Raw genomic sequence first — 19,584 nt, forward strand, 5'->3', positions numbered from 1 at the left:
AGAAGGAGAGGAAGTGATTAGTTGAGGCTATGGAAAAAGGAAAGAGGATCGGCAATTTTCCACGATTTTGAAGCGCGTTTAAAGGCTAAAACATTGGAGTAATTGTCATGGGAAGATCCTGGAGAGATTGAGCAAGTATAAAGATATCATTCCCAATCAAAATACCTAGGTGGACAAGGTTAAGTCCAAATGGGAGATGGTGCCCTTTGGACAATAAAGGGCTTTTGAAGAGAAGGATTAGAATAGTATGAGGAGTTCCTTAATGGTAAACACAATTATTTTATGTGGCAAGTTCTTATGCTAAATTTGCCAACTAAGGATCACATTGGCAAAAGTTTTAAGGCCTCACTACTAGTAATTTTGTAAAAGAAAAGAGAACATGATTCAATATATTATGTGAAATTGTATCAAGGTTCACCTTCTATGGGAAAGAGCAAGGAGGTGGAGGGACAATGCAAGACTCCATAGCATATTAACATGGGGCAAGCTATTATTGGTAATTATAGTGACTCTAATGAAGGACTAGGAGGTTTGAGGGACAAAGCATGGCTCATAGTAGATTATTATCGGGAAAACTATTATTGGTGATTGTGGTTACACCAATAAAGAGTCCTATGCTACATGGGCCTTGTTAAGGACAATGATTATGAGGCAATTTGGAAGGTGCATGAGACTAAGAAAGAGTCTTACAAGTCTTTGGCGGAGCATTTTGGTGGTTGTCAAGTAGAGCAAGATATCTCAAAGCTTTGAAGGTGAAGATGGAATGAGGTGTTTGGGAAGGAATTCTTGCAAAGCAGGGAATCTTGCCTCTTTGAGAACAAGCAAACAAACAATTTCATAGTTTTACCCTCGTCATCTTTGCTGGGAGGTAGTAGGCATATTTTAGCTCCTTCCACTTTTTTCATAATGCAAAATTGTATGGCTAGGTACCATACAACACCCCATGTAGGTAGATCATGCTCTTGGTTTTAACAGTTAGAATTTAGATTGCGTTATATTTAGTGTTTATGAACAATTGCGATATACTTTCTTGGAGAAGTGTGAACTTTGAGAGATTCTTTAAGGTCGTATCTAAGGTTTGGACTCACGCACCCATGTAAACACCCGCGCACTCAAACCACTTCGGACATAGGCCCCTTGGGTTATGTAATGCAACTCTTTGAAAAGAGTCATCCAAATCTATACTATTAGTTAAGGAGAGGTGGGGGGCGGGTGCCACGTGGCAGCCCCCCACCTCCCCTACAAAAAAAAAGCGAACGCGGGGGCGGGTGCCACGCGTCCAGCACCCGCCCCCCACAAAAGTCGTGCCTGCTCCGGCGGGGCGAGTCTAGGCACGGAGCGCCTAGCTGGAAGTAAAAAGAGTCATCCAAATTGGAAGTAAAAAGTTTTAGATACCTATTTGATTGTATAAAAAGATGAAAAAGATTTTCTTAATCTGTAGAAATTGGTGGAAATGTCTCGGCAAACTTGTCTTCGTGAACACTGGTCGGTGCCTGAAGACAGAGTCTCGAAGCTCATGAGAGGATCGGCTATGGCGACATTTTAACTTTTAAGATGGGAGCGTAACATGAAGAAAAAGAAGCATGGCTGCCTTCCTGTCTTCGTTAAGAGTAAAGGCGCCCGGCCCAAGCCCGTCCCATGGCGTTGCCTTCCCACCTGCGCCAGCTTCCATTTGTCACGACAAGTTTACCGCTTTTCCTTACACGTGCATTGGCACTCGGCAAGCGAGCTTCAGGAGGAGACTTGATCGGATGGCATTACCTGTCAGGATAGCTTGCAAGGCGTCATTGAACGTCGAAGAATCAGACAAGCAAGGACGTAAGAGAGAGAGAGAGAGAGAGAGAGAGAGAGAGAGAGAGAGAGAGAGAGAGAGAGAGAGAGATTACCGGTTACGAAAGGCCAATGTGGCCTATGAGACAATCTAGAGTACATCCACTTCGATGTCATCTCATCAGCGGAGATAACAATAAAATAGCTGGCCTATGACCTGAAATTAAGGGTACAATGAGACACTACTAAAGTACATGCATGTTTAATGTCATCTCATTGGTAGATGAAATAAAAGTCCTAGTCTTATACTAGTATTTAAGGGATTCTAGCGGAAACTGCAGAAAGCCACAAAGGTACTTATGGAGCGATATGTCTAGAGGATCTAGAGGCTGCAGCTGATCTCAAGATTCGTGCATGATGTCAGCTATGATGTGGTTCCTAATTGCTTCATTGATGTGCTTGGTGGTGAGTCTTCTAGTGGGGTGGCTTTGTCTCTGTTGGGCTAATAGTATGTATAGGTTTTGATCCCTGCTAGGCTAAAAGGGCTGTCAAGCTCTACACTAGCTTATAATTTGCAGACTTGGGTAGGTAGATCATATGATCCACTAGTGCGTCTTGCCTTTGACAAACGGGGGAAAGTGATTAGTCTTTGGGAAGCATGTCGATCAATCATTTATTTTAAAGATAGATAGCAACAAACAAAATGCTGTAGCTTTATTGGTTGATTTCTTGGATGATGATGTACTTGCAACCTTGAAAACTAAGGCAACAACAGTTACATAAAGTGAATTCTTGTCACTCTTCTCTATGAAAATAGCCACATGGAATGCTTGTGGTGATTGCTCTAGTAACAAACAACAAGATACATGCAAACTTTTATATGATAATACTTGGGATGGTCTATATGCTGTTGAGCATAGAAGTCACAAAGAAAGAGAAAGGATAGCCCACTGTCATGGATTCAAATTGTTTTATGCTGGGGTTCCATTGGCAAAGTATTCAAGTTTGTTGATGATTGTGCGTGAGAAACTTCAGCTTGTTTTGATTGAATAGGATGTCTCTAGTAGATTCCTTGTTTTGTTGAGATTATATATGATGGTGAAATTTTATGGCTGGTTGGTGTTTGTATGTTGAATGATGTCACACATAGTTGTGACTTATGGCAGCAATTCCAATCATGCTTTAGATTTGGCAAGCCAGATTTGCTGATGGGGGATATTAACATGTATATGGATCCCTCTTAATCCACATTGAGACATGGTTTTATGGACATACTTGAAAGCCATGATTGGAATATACTTGCATCAATGGTTTTTAGACATAATCTATGGTCTTGGCTATGTCCACTAGAACAAGGCTACACCTTCCATTTTGCTCAATATTTGGGAACTTGGAACCAACTAGATTGTGTTTATGTTATGCGTGATGATATTTTCTTGCTAGAGGTTTTGGAGATGAAAGTTCATGAACAATATGTGCTTTTTGATCACTTTTTGTGCTTTTTGATCACTTTTTGCTAGAGTTTATAAAGCTTAAACAGCCAATACATCTTTTCTGGAGTTACTTGGACAGGTTGCCAAGATAACCATTGGATCAGTTTTTATTTTATGCATCTCTTTGAAGACAGAGATTGGATGCAACTGAGCAAGTTCTGGCATTGGTGCATTCATGTTTAGTTGACTCACTAGATGATTCTCTCTTGATTTTCGTATCTATGCACTTGGCAAATCTCATTTAAGATTTCCAGCTATGTAATTTTGATAGAGGGCTTACATGATAACAATTGCTAGACACATAATTTTTATTGCAGTTTACATGCCTGTTTTGCAAGGGAAAATTTAGTAAGAGTGGAACATTCTGTGTTAGCAGACATTGTTAGTTCGTGTGTGTGTGTCTATGCATGATTTAGTGGGTAGGGCATTATCTTTTCCAACAAGGTGGTTGCAAGATTATTTGCACTTGTTTTATGACTGACTATTATATCTTATGTTGGCCGACTTTAGTTTTGTTGGCTCCAGATGCTGGCCGACCTGTTCATACTTTTGGCCTACTTATGGCCAAGTGCTCCCTCCTCCTCTAGTCATGAATATTCAACATACACCACACTTGCAGGTTTTGGTGGAGAGAGGGAGCCCGTGCCAATGCTCACACAGTCAGTGGCTCACTGTTTGTTCTGTACCGTCTCTTATCTTGGTATATGGATTCCATTTCTTGAGTATTTTCTTTTTGAGTTCTTTTGCAACAAGGTAAGTGGTTGGGTCTGGGTCTATGTGCCATTTTCTTTAAAAGTGTGCCACTACTTTGATTCTCTGCCTGGAGCAGCCACTGAGTGCTGTAAGGTCAAGGTCCTCTCGTTGGAGGCGGCCATCCTCTTGAATTGTGAAAGTGAATGTCCTGTCTTTGCTAGATGCAATGACTGCTAGAAGAATATCCCCTCTGTGAAGAAAACTGCTAGGGTTTGCACTGAGGACACACATAGTGTACGACCACGATAGAAACACAAAGAGATAGACACAGACACAGAGGGCAAAACTCAAACCCTAAATGCAAAACTCAAAACTCAAACATAGAAACTCAAACACAAATAGAAGAAGGGAGAGACAGAACACAACTCTGAAGTGAATGAATGCTGTAAATGAATGTAAGAGTGTACAGTGTGCTCAAGGGCAAAGCAATGTCGGAGTGTGATGTCCATCGGCGACGGATCCCAAGTCTGTGACCACCAGTCGGAGTGTAGGAGTGCTGAATAGTGAATAGCAGCAGGCTGGTCACCAAAACGCAGCAGTCTGGGGGACTAGAAACTGGTAAACGCAGCTATGTACCACCGATTGGAGGCTGGAAACTGTGCACAATCTGTTGTAAATAGCATGCTGAAACAGTGTTTGATGTGGCTGGCGATGACTAGATGATCAGATCTCAGCAGATGATGATGTCGCCAGCAACTGACGTCAACATGGATGAAGGCGCCAGTAGCAGGAGCAAACACGCATGGAGTGGTAGTAGTTTCGAGGGCTGGACAGCCACGTGGGAGGAGGCTGATGGCTGAAATCTGCACTGGAGAGTATGAAATATGCACAGACGGAATGAGGTTGAATGGGGGCAACCTGTCTATTTATAGATGGGGAAGGGCGCCCCAAAAATTAGGGTTTCCACTGAACTCTCTCGAACTCCCTGTTCTAGGGTTTTTACTCTAAAAGAACATTTTTTAGTGTGTTTTGGGGCTGTTTAAGAGGCTGATCAGCAAGTAATGCATATTTTAGCTCAACATCCCCTCTCAGTCCGAAAACTACAAAGGGTGCACGTCGGGTGCCCAGTGGCCTACCAAGACTACAAAGGCGATGGTTATCTTACCAGGGAATCCAAGTAGTCACCCCAGAGAGGATAGGGCATCAGACAAAGGGTGTACATTAGCTGCCTAGTGGCCTACCAAGCCCTACAAAGGCGGATAGAACTACATGAAACTTTTTTTATTTTTTTGAATAAGTGAGGTAAATTTTATGAGATGCGGCCGATTGAGTAATAGTGACCCAGAAGACGGGAGTAGGGAGGGTACACTCAACACATCACAAAATAGTACAAGCTAACCCATCCACTCAAGGTGTTGATGATGAGGAAAAATAGGTGATGAGGTATCCATGTGATGAAGGAGGATGGTGGTGGGGTAATAACAACCGCCAGTGGAAATAGCTTAGGATCCGCTCAAGTGGTCCTGTGCAGAATGAGATGCAAAGTATGCTATATGCTGAAGAATGCTCATATAGCAGGTGCCACGTGGACAGTGTCCCTCATGGGGAAATTGTTCACTTGCCCAAGCGCCCTAGTATAAAGATGATGAAATCATGCAAGGCAAAGGGTAAGGTACAACAAGGGGGAAAAGCCGATGTCGAAGAGAAAGTGCTGAAGCATGTAGAATATCAAGAAGGGTAGGAACCCCCTCTCAACTTGGATGTAGATGCCGAAGAAGGAAGAGGAGCTTGATGTCGGTCTTTGGATGGTGCCGAGAACCATAAGGAATGAAAGAAGATGAAGTGGATGAAGCACCCCGCTAGAAGAGCAAGGTAGAAGTCACCGCCATGATAGCATCGAGAGAGATGCTGCACGATCCGCCTCGGGAGGAGAAACCGCCATGCTGGAAGAAGAGCAAGTACTCCTAGGATGATGAAACCATGAAATGAATGGTGCGCATCCCCATGTCTCTAGCCCAGATAGGACCAAAGCACTCTGCAAGTTAGCCCTACACTGAAAGACAAAACCATGTAAAAGAGATGAGAATCTGCAAACACAGAGGTTAGTGGTGAGATGCTCCAAAGCAAAACATAACAAAAGGAAAATCTAACTCAAAATAAATGCAATGAATGTGTATGTGTGTGAGTAAATGCAGCGGAAGTCAAAAGAATGGAAAAGCTAAGGGCAATGAATCCTATGGGTGCGACTCTAAGAGTGCGAAAAATGAATGCTAGACTGACCTAGGGTACTCGAAAGGACCTAAAGACATGCTAGTCTAAGAAGGTGGCCACCATCGCGTACGTCCAGTAGCAGGGCTCTGCCAAGGGAACGCCTGACGAGGTGGGGAGGAAGGTGAGATAGATGCATGAAGTGCAATGGGATTGGAACCTGCAGACCAATTAGCTAGTCCCTTAGGGGTAGTGAAAGAGATGGGCTGCTGAGGCTGTACTCGAGCCACATGTCCAGTAGCAACGACGGGTGCTGAAGGAGCAGATGAAGCAGGAGCGGAAGGCATAGCCCCACTGGACTGTGCAGTCGCAGCGGTCTGTTGAGGCTTTTTAGGTGGAAGACCTTGGGCCTTGGAGCGACACTCCTCGTTCACATGGCCTGCTCTCTCGCAGTGTGTGCAAAACCGATTTTTCTTGGGGATTTGCTGCCAGATAGGTCTAGATTCATTGGTTCCATCGGAGGAAGAGGAGTCACCCTTTGATTGGCTTGCCTTCGCAGCTTGCGAGTTCTTGCCACTAGTGGTTTTCCCTTCTGAAGAAGAGACAACCAACCCCCTCTGCTCTGAATAAGGCTGTGATGAGGATTTCTTGTGGACTTGATCATGCAGCCTTGCATAACACAAGAACTGGCACTCAAACTCGTAGAAGGTTGGCAATCGAGGCTGGGAGATGATGTGTTGAATGAAATTGAAGTACTTTTTGGGCAACTTATTCAAGAAGAATGTAACCTGATCGTCATCTGACTTTGGAGAGCCAGTAGTGGCGAACTCGGCAAGTAACCGCCTATATTCAGCCAGCTTGACTTTCAGATCATGCCCTTCCTTAAGAACTCTTGAAGCTCAAAGTCAAGGTTGATGTGCTGAGTACGATCACGAGCCACATAGCGGTTGAGAAGGTGGCTCCAACGCTCTGACGCGAGCAGGAAGTGTTGCAACTGAGAGTGAAACTCAGGAAGCAATCCCTGCATTAGCTCAACATTGGCTGTGGCATTATAGGCTCTCCATTGACGGATGTGGCATAGGTTCTAGACCAATGACGAGGTTTCAAAGACCTTGAGACTCAGGCACTTGTTGCATGGAATTAGACCAAGTGGTGAAATTTGACCCGTTAAAATGCGTCTCTCCATTGATGGATGTAATCAGAGTGAGCTAGTCGAGGGTCCGGCATAGGTTCTAGACCAATGACGAGGTTCCAAAGACCTTGAGACTCAGGGCACTTGTTGCATGGAATTAGACCAAGTGGTGAAATTTGACCCGTTAAAATGCGTCTTATCCGTGAAGGCATTCTTGGCCGTTGCAACAGGAGTGGTAGTGCTCGGAGATGGATAGTGTGAAAAAGTGTAGTGTAGGTAGGATGGGGGAGGGGAGTGCACTTGGGAATGGGCCCCAGAGTGCCCACTAGGCATGTGGGTAGTGTGCAAGGTGGATCCATAGGTAGGGATGGGCTGACTAGGCATGGGCATGGTAGCCACATGAGGAACCCAAGGAGGTGGGATGGGAACACAAGGGAGTAGAAGATTGGAATCCTTGCGTAGGTGTAACCCAAGGAGAGTGTGAAGACACACTATAAGCGAATGATGGAAACCCCTATGTACGAGTGGTCATGTGAGATGTGAAGCTGGGGATAGTGAGGGGGATGCCCATCACAGTCAACCCAGGAGTTATGGGTGTGCTTATTTGGTAAAAGGTGAGAGGCATTGTGTTAAAGGGTGGCAATCCCCCTAACAAAGTACCATGGTGCAAAGAGGTAGAGAAAGGGGTGAAGAAAGAAAAGGTGCTAGGAGCAGAGATGGAAGATCCAACCCCTAGGGTGTGTGATGCAGATGTGGAGTGTAAGCCAAGGTTTTGGAAAGATGATGAGAGGTGATCAAGGTGTAATATAGAAGAGGCTGGGATGGGAGGGAAGTGAGAAGTGTGTGTGACATGCTCAAATGAAATAGAAGCTGTAGATGTACTTGAATTTCGTCTGCTTCGTGAGCCTCCTCTATTGAAGTTCACATACGCAAAGCCATGTGGATCCTGTACCTCAAAAGAAGAAACAAGCGAGGGTTTTGATTCATGCAACACAAAAGAATTGTACAAACTTGACATTGGACCTGGCTGAGATGATGAAGATGGATCGCCAGATGTTCCGAACGTCGTATGTCCTCCATGATCAGAGAGGTGGCCAGCCTCACCAACCGGTCCAGATGTGGTAGCAAAATTGGTAGGAGGGGTGTAAACATCACCATACTTGTTGTGATAGTACTCCTTAAAGTCCTCTGTCTTGTTAGTGAAATTTGGTGAAGGTGGGGTGTCATCCTCACCGAGTCCATAATGCCGTCTTAGGGCCTCCAATGATGGAGAAGCTTGATAAGACATTATAGGAACTGGAGAAGAAGGTGTCTGGGACATTGTGATTCGGTTACGCGTCATATTGTGTGCCTCGCACAAAGACTAGCTCTCCACAATATCTGCAAGATACTCTTTACAAGAGCACCGGCTCTGATACCATGTGAAGAAAACTGCTATACCATGTGAAGAAAACTACTAGGGTTTGCACTGAGGACACACAGAGTGTAGGACCACGACAGAAACACAAAGAGACAGACACAGACAGAGAGGGCAAACTCAAACCCTAAACACAAAACTCAAAACTCAAACCTTAAACGCAAAACTCAAAACTCAAACACAAACAGAAGAAGGGAGAGAGATAACACAACTCTGAAGTGATTGAATGCTGTAAATGAATGTAAAGTGTACAGTGTGCTCAAGGGTAGAGCAATGTCGGAGTGTGACGTCTAGCGGAGACGGATCCGAAGTATGTGACCACTAGTCGGAGTGTAGGAGTGTTGAATAGTGAATTGCAAAAGATAGTAGCACTCTCTACCATTGAGGTTTAATATATTTCAGCCATTGAAGCTTCAAAAGAAGTTGTTTCGCTTGGTCATTTGGTCAAGGATTTTGGGCTGCCCACCAAAACACCTGTACTTGGATCTGATAGCGAGTGCTGTATGCCTGGCTAATAATGCCATGTTTCATGCACGTACCAAACATATTAATGTTCGGTATCATTTTATTAGACAAGTTCCGGATGATGGTCTAGTCACACTAACTAAGATCAAACCACAGGATAACCTTGCAAATATCCTCACTAAAAGTCTTGCAAAGGCTCAATATGAGCATTGCATTAGACTTGTGGGAGTTGGTTAAAGGTTCGCTTAGGACCTTTAAGTGGGAAGTTGTCGGGTGTAAAGGCCCCTTACGCTCTCCCATGTATATATATTACTTTACACATGTGAACTCACCCTAGCAGGTGTAAGTGTACCGTACCCTAAGTATAAATACATTCTTTATTCTTTGTGTGTACCACACTAGTACACACCTTTTCGTTGACTCTCACTCTCACATTCACTCACTGTTCACTAAAATCTTGCTGCACCTCGATTGACGTGTGTGCTCTCTCTGCTTCCGCTCGTTCTCAATAAGTTTCCCTTCATTCCCATTTTTGGTTTTAGTTTTCAGCCCCAAAAAGGCTTTCTAGGGTTTTTCGAGAGTGTCAGAGCGCCGTATGAGAGACTTCAGTGGGCGAGACTCTAGATTATTCATGCCTATATATGTGGCACCTCCCATTCATTTTCACCCCACTTTTACTCACTTCGTGAGACCATCATTTCTCTCCCCTCTCCTTTCACCATTATCTCCTACTGCCAGGCGCTAGCCTCCAATGTCATTAGGCCTGCGTTTTGGTGGCTCTCTTCACTTGGCATCAGCCTCTGAGGCTGTGTTTTGTAGTCTGACACCTTCTTGGCATTGGTGATGGCTTCGGTAGGCACCTGCTACCTTAGACACTTGCGTTTTTGTAGTTTCTCCTCCATCGAGGGCCAGATTTTCTCATCTGGAAGGCCGTCCTATTGATCTTCATCTTTTGGAGTACGCATTTGTAGTCGGTGATCTTATTCCTCGGATTCAACGACATTAGAGGATTGCATTTTACTCCCTTGACAATTGTCCTTCACCTTTAGCATACATCTTCAATATCCTATTGCCTGGAGGATTGTGCTTTGCTCCCTTCACCATGAAGATTCCCTTCAAGTGTTGCCACTTGATTTAGGTAGGATAGTGCAGTCATCTTTAGAGCTTCGGCTTTGCTATATCACCTTTGTTAACTTAGCATGATTCAGTGCTTCATCACCTTCTTCTTTTGTGTTTCTTGAGTTTCTCTTCTCTCTTAGAGTTTGCCTTACACACTCTATGTTTCCCCCCACAAAGCCTACTGTCTCTTTGGTTTGCTTTTACAAGTCATTTCTTGACATGGTATTAGAGCTAGAGGCGCTCAGGGAGATGCAAAGTTGCTCTACATTGAAGAAGGCAAAGATAGCTTGTAGGTTCAGCATCATCTTTTGATTTTCCCCCTTATTTCCTTTGCATTATCGAGAGCTACCCTTCTTTTCTCTCTCCCACCCTCCCTTTTTCAAGTTGATAGACTGATACCATAGCTTCTCCCTTGCCAGATGAAAAGTCTACTGGGTGCTCCTACGGCGGCAAGAATGGGGTTACCATCGAAAATTGTATACATTAATCTTTGCTCCCCACGCTGTTGGAGTATACGCATCTACCACCAAGCACTCTTTGTGCCACATCTCCCTTTTGGGCCATAAAAATTGCTCTACATCGGCTATCTAAGTATTATGCTCAAGGCAATAAGTTACATCCGATGCGCACTAAGTCCTCACGAGCAAAAGGAGGCTCTTTAGGTGCCATGACCTCCTAGAGACCGCCGCAATGCACTAGGGAGGTTTCCCCTGCCCATTTTTAGGTGTAGTGGCTTTCCTAGCCACTGGTTCTATAGTCCACTCCACTGAGAGACAATGGCTATTGGGTACCATCTCATCAGTTTGCTTTTTTGAGAGAAAGAGACTGTTCGACGACTCCTCTTCTTTGGCTCCACAGTGCACTCCACTGAGAGATAGTGACTGTTATCCACCCATGTTTCCATAGGAGCTATGTATTACGTCCCTTTCCTTGGATTGTTGCATAGCTAGCGACTCCAATGTTGCATCGAGGCAATTCTGTATGATACCCCTCTCTTCTCTAATTAGGTTCGAGAGGCCACCTCTGGGAGCTACCTAGTGTTTGTTCCATGGGAGTCCTAGATACCTTCTTCAGCACTGCTAGTGGTGTTTCCTTTGTCATTAGACTCTTTGGAGTCTGTGATCCATGAGTTTCTTGATTTCCTCTCTCTCATCAAGGGGGATTCCATGGGGGATTTGGAGGGGGCTCATCTTTCTTCTACTTCCAAGGGATCCCATTTCTTCATCTTTAGAGGGGATCCCTACTCATCTTGTGGATCTTCACACATCCTTTACCTTCTTGGGGTGGTTAATATCTCCATGGCATTTCACCCATTGATTTCTCTTCCCCTTACCCCCCAATGATATCCAAGATCTATAGGTTCTTCCTCATTTGAGGCTTTGGTTTTAGCCATGGATTGGTGGTTAGGCTTACACATACTTTCTAACATGAAGTAATGGAGCTTGTGGCTTCTCTCCTGAGGTTGAGTTTTGGGTCCTATCAGCTCATCATGTCTACTGTTTTTCCCTACAAGTTACCTTACAAGTGGAATATTGGGATTTCTAGGTTGATCTTCTTTTCTTTCTCTCTCTCTCCTCTTTTGTGCTCCTTTTTGGACTTGAGAGGTGGTGTTGAGAAACCATATCATTCAATATTGTTTCCCTCTTTCATTTCTATTTTTGGTTTCCATTTACAGCCCGAAAAAGGCTTTTTGGGCAGTGAGAGTCGGGGCACCACCCAAGAGACTTAAGTGGGCAACACTCTAGACAGTCTATGCCTATATATATGGCATTGACTCCACCCATTCACCTACATCCTACATTCATTCCTTCCAACATCCTATCACTCTCTTCCCCTCCATTGTTGCTCACATCCCATCTGGAGGATATTGCAGTTTGTGGTCTACATCTCTCCCTGCACTAGGTGCCTATCTTCCACACCTTCCAGGCTATGTTTTGGGCTGTAGATTCTCTTTCTCCACCTAGTGACCATCATCTCCATTTGGCATAAGTAGGCATCTACGTTTTTGCTACTAGATCACCTCTCTCTAACTAGTGACAATGCTCTCCACTTGGCATCAGCCTTTTAGGCTGTGTTTTGTAGTCTAACACCTCCTTGGCATTAGTGATGGCTCCTAAGGCACTTGCTAGCACAGACACATGCGCTTTTGCCGTTCTTGCTCCATTAGGGGCTTGATTTCCTCATTTGGCAAGTCGACTTGTTGATCCTCATCTTTTGGAGTATGCATTGGTAGTTGGTGATATTCTTCCTCGACATTGATGGCATTAGAATTTAGAGGATTGTGTTTTGCTCCCTCCATAACTATACTTCACCTTCAGCATGCATCTTTGACATCTTACTACTTGGAGGACTGTGTTTCGCTCCCCTCACTGTGCAGATTCCCTTTAGATGCTGCCACTTGATTTAGACAGTGCAGTCATCTTCAGAGCTTCAGTGCCACTGTATTAGCTTTGTTCACTTAGCATGATTTAGTGCTTCATCATCTTCTTCTTTTGTGCATGATTTAGTGCTGCATCATCTTCTTCTTCTGTGTTTTTTGAGTTTCTCTTCTCTGTGAGTGTTTGCCTTACACACACTTTGTTTCCTTCCACAAACCCTATTCTCTCTGGTTTGCTTTCACAGTAGTCATTTCTTGACAATATGTACAAGGGTGCTGTATGTGTATGTTGGTTGTGTCTCTCCACCTGCACCTGGAAAAGACAAGTGCCAATGCCCAAAATAATACATGAAAAATAACAAGTGAATCTGTCAAAACAGCAGTGAAAATGCTGCATGCTACCATGTGGCACCTGATTTGTACTGCTCGTCCTGTTGCCTGTGACCGGCACTGCCAAGACTGCTGCAAAACCATCAAACAACTGCTGAAAACTGTCTGATCTGCATACGAAAATGCATAATTGTGCCCGAGAGTACTAATTGTACAATAATACACTGCTTGTGCTAGTCCACTGGATGATTAAATCTCCGACACTTGCAACACATCCTGTTCTGATAATGTTATCCCATTTGGCTGCAAATGGTGATGTGGTAGGATTGTCTATCCCTTCTCAACAACAATAGGTCGATCAAGTGTTAGCAAATGATATGTTTATGTTTTTGAAAGCTGATAAGGACAACTTTTGCAAGGCTATGGACATACAAGACTTATTTGCATTGGCTTTAGGGCTACATATTAACACCACCAAATCAACTCTCTTCAATTGCAGAGAATGGGACATGCTAGTTTTAGGATGGCAAGGGGAGGTGGTAACCCATAGCAATATTACAAGACACCGGGTGCAAGTCTTTTATAAGAAATTGCTTGATTGGATATCTCCTTGCATTGCTGTCAAATTTGTCTATTGAAAATCATAGGCATTGCCTTTCCATGTTCATCTAAAGGTTGCTTAGACAATCATGATGCCCATGATTTTGTATTACTTGTCACTGTTACCTTGGTCAAAGACCAACTTGGGGGAAATTGCACAATCTATTCATTTCATGCTTTGGAAAAGGGACTTTGTACATTTTGGCATTACTTGGATTTCTTGGGATCATATTTGTATATCTAAAAGAGTGGGGGGAAAGAGCAATTTTAGATGTGGAGACTAGCAATACTTGAATTCAGGCCTCATGGAGCTTGTTGGTCTTAAGTCTTCGATGTCATTTACTCATCTACTTTGTTCATGTAAAGCAAATATTTTTCATTTTGGTTAGTGCGAAGGATTTTTCCATAATTTATGGAAAACCATTTCAGTATCCTTGTGTTAGTAGGATTGTCAGCTCATGTGTGAGTCTGTGCAAGCCATTTAGGGCTGGGTGCATTGTAGTTATTTTAGGCATTTTTTCTTGTGGTCATTTCATGTCAGTTTGGCATTTATGATGCCAATAATGCGGACCGACCAGCATTTATTTGGGGCCTATTTTATGACTATATATAGTGGGGCTCCTCCTCCTCATACATCATTATTATCATTCACCAGTTGGACTTCTCGTTGGAGAGAGGAGCTAGTGCCAATGCCCACATAGCCAGTGACTCACTATTATATGTGACTATCTCATGTTTGGTATATGGATTCCATTTCCCGAGCACTCTTCTGAGTTCTCTTCTTTGCAATGTTCTCTCTTTCTTTCTCTTTTGTCTTGTGTTCAGCAGTTTATTTCAGCACTTGTTTATGCTTCCATTATTGCATCCACTTGTGACATGGTATTAGATTTCAGATTCTATGCTCTTGCTGCTGTGTTTTTCTGCTGATTACATGCTCGATTTCCCCCTTTTGATTAGGCGACTTGCTATTGAGTATTTTTCAGCCTGTCAGTGGTTCCTTATAGCTTGTATTTTTGGCCTGCAACGACTATTTTACATGTCCATGTCAGTCTGCTGCATTTAATGCTCAATTCAGCCTGCGTTTTAGTGTTCTTCTCCTTACTGCTGGCTGGGCGACTATCTATACAGTTTATCTTTGCTATTTATGGCATTTTTTGGTTGTGCTTTCCACTTCCTACAGCAGTCATCCTTCTGTTTTGATCCGATTTTGGCTATCACTATGTGTGAACTCTTGTTGTTGTGTAGTCTTTTGCTGTTTGGTTGGATGTACTCTCTCTCTCTCCATACCTTCACTCTATCTTCTCTTCTTACCCTCTTCATATGGCTCCTTCATGCACTTCTATTGATGATAATCTACGTGGACTTGACTATCTAACTTGGAGTGCCATCATGAAACCCTAGTTTGTGCAGAAGCGGTTATGGTACATTGTTTGTGGAGCCATTCTCCGTCCCTAGCATCCTTTTCCATTTCCTAAAGATTTTGATTAGGACAACCATGAGGAAGCTGTGGTTACATGGGATTCGCATGATTCGCATGATGCGCATGCCTATTTTACTATTCTTTGATGTATTTCTAAAGAAGTTCTAACAATGGTTACCTCTTGCAGGACATCTCACCAAGTATGGTCAAAGCTTCTGATGTTGTACGAGGCACCTTCTACCATGCGTGCAATGACTCTTTATGGACAACTTCAACAGATGAAGTTTGAGCCAAAGGACACAATTCATTCATTTTTGCTCCGTGTTACACAAGTATAGGACCAACTTCGACGTATGCAGTTTGTCCTTTCAAAGGCAGATCGTGGGAACGGCTCCCCCCGAAGTTTGATGGAGTGGCAAATGCTTGAGTGGCGAATGCTTTGAGGGCGTAGACATTATCTTCACTTGTGAGCTTTATCTACACTTGTGAGCTTTACATATATGTCCTCGATTCTGCTCAATAGGCATCTTTGCATTTACAGGGAAGGCTTCCGTCTCATTATGGAGGTTCCAATGAGGTCCTTATCACTTCCAAGAGGGGCGATGAAAATAAGAAGTTGAAGGTCCAACATTACCATTGTGGCAAGAAGGGACACTTGTGGAAGGCTCTCAAGGAGCTCACAGCCTCATGGAAGAAGAAGGAGAAGAAGAAGAAGTGGGATGCGGACTTCTCCACTAAGTTATTCTCTTTCTAAGACCTTAAATCCGATCCTCTGGCCAAGGAGAAGTCCAAGGTGCAAAAGAGATCTGCTTCTTCAAATTGAGAGAAGTGTTTGGTTGCCCCTTCCTTTGTTGCTTTCTAATATAGGTGATGGGTCATCCCTCAAGATTCTCTAGTGCTAGAGAGGGAGTGTGAGAGGGTGGTGAGATGGGGTTGGTAAATCTCATCTATACAAGTATATAGGTGCATAGGTTCCAGAGAAGGACGTTCATGACACATTGATTGAAGTCTGGTAGGCTCAAACCTTAGAGTTGGGATTGACATTCAGGTTCATGATGGATTGTATTTGACAGAGAGTGGGCTTAGCTCCTAGTCTTGTACTCTCATGAAGGGACACTTTGGCTTTCTAGCCAAAGGCAGGCAATCCATGGCAACGTATGTTCAAAGGTATTTTTGATAGGATGGTTGAGTTGGTCTTGTATGTTACTGTGAGACATTGATGATAGACACAGAGACGTGCTATGGTTGTGCTCTATTTTTAGGAGTTGGTATGATCACTATCGACGTCACGTTCTCTCCAAGGCACCTTGATGGTGGCTTTATTACCTACTATTTGGGTAACCATGATTCTACTTTGGTGGTTCTATATTGTATGGACTATGATGCGTCACTCTTCTTGTATCATTGTATTAGATCACCCATGATCTAAGAGAGAGTGTTAGCAGGATTGTTAGCTCATGTGTGAGCCTAGGCATGTTAGTAGGGCTGGGCACAATGCATATTTAGGCATTTTTTCTTGTGTTCATTTCATGTTAGTTTGGTATTTATGATGCTAGTCTGCTGACCGACATTTTTATGCCTATATATAGTGGGGCTCCTTCTCCTTCTCATACATCATCATCATCATTCACTGGGTGGACTTTGTGTTGGAGAGAGGAGCTAGTGCTCGTGCCCACACAGCCAATGACTCACTATTGTACGCGACTATCTCGTGTTTGATATATGGATTCCATTTCCTGAGCATTCTTTTGAGTTCTCTCTTTGTAGTGTTCTCTTTTTCTTTCTCTTTTGTTTTGTGTTCAACAATTTATTTCAGCACTTGTTTATGCTTCTATCGTTGCATCCACTATTGACACATTGCATGTTCGGCAGCCGTAAGAAAATACCCTTGCACAAAAACACAAACAGAAACTGTACGACAATTTTACAAAGCACAAACTGATAAAAGAACACAATTAGGATTAGGGTAACTTAGAGACAATGAACCCAGCAAATAAATGAAGTGATATGACTACTGAATATACAGTGCTCATGCAGCAAACACACTAAGCAGTAAATGAATACTAAACCTTGAACTCTTGTATCTCAAGGATTAGGGCAGGGGTAATGAGCTGGAGAGTGGAAGAGAGAGAGTAGGAGAAGGAAAGAAGAAAAGGAGAGAGAGAGAGAGAGAGAGAGAGAGAGAGAGAGAGAGAGAGAGAGAGAGAGAGTTGGGGAGTGAAGACGGATCGAGGAGCCACACTCAAGCCACCCCTCATCGGCAAAGGATCCCTTGGCCGCGACCTTTCCCTCCCGAACTAGTCATCTTGAAGGCTGCTAAGGCCCGGACTATCCAAACCCTGAGTAGTAATGGCTCCCAAGAAGAAAATCGCGGGAAGCGTAGGAGCCAAAGCAACCGTTGGTACCGGTAATGCGGGAGAGGCAAGCGGAGCGACCATCGCAATAAACGCCCCTACGAACACGAATCAAACCCAGGTTCTTTAAGCATTATAGTTAATTTATTTCTCATGAAAGAAATGAAGGGGGTTAGCTACGTGCATGGAACATGGACGGGTCTTAGGCGCTAGGTTGCATGCGCGAAATGATAGAGTATGGAGTTCGCATAAGTTTATATGCATGAAATGATAGCTTTTATACGCATAAAATGATAAGGTTTTCGCATTATTTCACATAAAATAATAGCTTTTAAACCAGTTCAGTGCATATGAAATGATAGTTTCCGATGGATAGAAACCTAGACCTTCATGAGATCCGGTGCATTAGGAATAAGTATAAGTGCCTGCGAATTGTTTTATCGATCATGCTGTGGACTATCGCAAATGGATACGCTCCTAGCTTAATTGAAGCTGGTGACCTAACCCTAAATGGATTGTTGACCCAAGTTATACTTGGTTGTTTGAAAATGTTGTAAATTTCTTGAGCAAGTGTTTTGATACATCCAAGTTAAATTCTGACTGTACATGCAATGGGATTGCGAAACCTTGAAGCAAGAGGGTGTGCATTCAACTATTTGTTAATGTGGTTTTGGATGTTAACCCAAGTGGGGTGTGTTTGATGATTGCATGGCCGGGTCTGAGATGATTGATTGCCATGGAAACAAAAGGGATGTTTTCCCTAGCGATTGTTATTAAGGTTGTTGCTTCAGCTATGGTTGATTTCCTAAAGGGATAATTAAGGAAGGATGGAGCTAGCTACCCCCCGCGAGCCGCCAAACCCTAACCAAGGGGGTTATGAATCCGCGCCGGGAATGTGGACGGAACCTGCTGCGAGAGGTCTCTCCGTGGAAATCACTTGGCGTAGGAGGACGCTTGGGTGCCAGTGGGGGCTTTGGCCGTAAATCCCAATGCCTCCGGGCCCTACACAAGTGTTCTACGTGATTCGAGATGGGATCTCGAGGCCTTGATACTAGTTACAAAGCGGAATCTTGGTAGGATAAACCTTCGGGTTTTGTTGTCGGGAGACGGAAGGATTTTTCTATGGAGGCAGAAAGGAACACTTAATTCTCCTGTATGGGCGGGAGACAAACATTAATCTGAAGATAAGTTAAGGAAGTGTTTGATCTTGTTTTATCTTATCTTCGTGTCTGTGCCCTAAATTACGTAAAGGAACCTGTGACTAACAGGATTAATTAAGGAAGTTGCTTTTATGTGTCAAACATAACGTGTTAGGTAATTAGATAACTAAAACAACCCCCGAGGGAAGCGTGGTGGATGTGACCAATGGGTCTATCCTACGGAAGGGTGGTCTTGGTTAGCCGAGAGCTTTCCTCAAAGGAAATGTTAACGAGAAATGTTAGGAAAAAGACGGTCTATGACCTTAGACAATGTTGACTAGGAACCCGGACTTCAGGTCTCGACCCTAGTGGGAACGGCCGGATAAGTTCCGTTGCGGGGCAGACTCGAGAGATCCTAGTTGGTAAACCCCGTGTCATTTCTTGGGAGTGCCGGGCGGCGTCTTCTAGATATATCTCTCGATGAACTGCTAAGACGTGTCCCGCGATTTGAGGAGCGGGCATGCTACACCGGATGTCGAACAACAGTAAACACAGCTTTTGTATGGCTGGACTTGAAGCAGATGGTAGTCTAGAGAGAGAGTGTGCAGTATACAGAGGTTTTAGAGAAAAAAAACAGCAAACGTAGGCTGTGGAGAGAGAAAATCAGCTGAATGTAGGCAGAGGAGAGAGAAAATCTGCAAACGCAGGCAGTGGAGAGAGAAAATCTGCTGCAACAGGCTGAGAGAAAAACAACAGCTACAGCAGGGAGGAGAGAGAGAATTGAGTAGGCGGCAGCTGTAGAGTGATCAACAATAGTCGCTCTGTTGTAAATAGTTGCAAACTACGGGTGGAAGGCTGGAAACAAGCACCAGATTGTAGATGACAACAAGGGACAGTTGAGATTGCGATGTCCTCTGTGAAAGGGGTGTGGGCAACAAGCTGAAAACACCTGAAACTTGCAAAAACGAGATCCTTTCTAAATGGAGGGCAGCATACCTATTTATAGAAAGTTTGGGCCCTCCCAAGTGGGTTTGTGCTTATGGGACACAGACACTCTCTAGGAACAC

Source organism: Lygodium microphyllum, chromosome 29 (assembly GCF_053477565.2).
Source record: "Lygodium microphyllum isolate KBCC chromosome 29, Lygodium_microphyllum_v1.1.10, whole genome shotgun sequence".
Taxonomy (NCBI): Eukaryota; Viridiplantae; Streptophyta; class Polypodiopsida; order Schizaeales; family Lygodiaceae; genus Lygodium; species Lygodium microphyllum.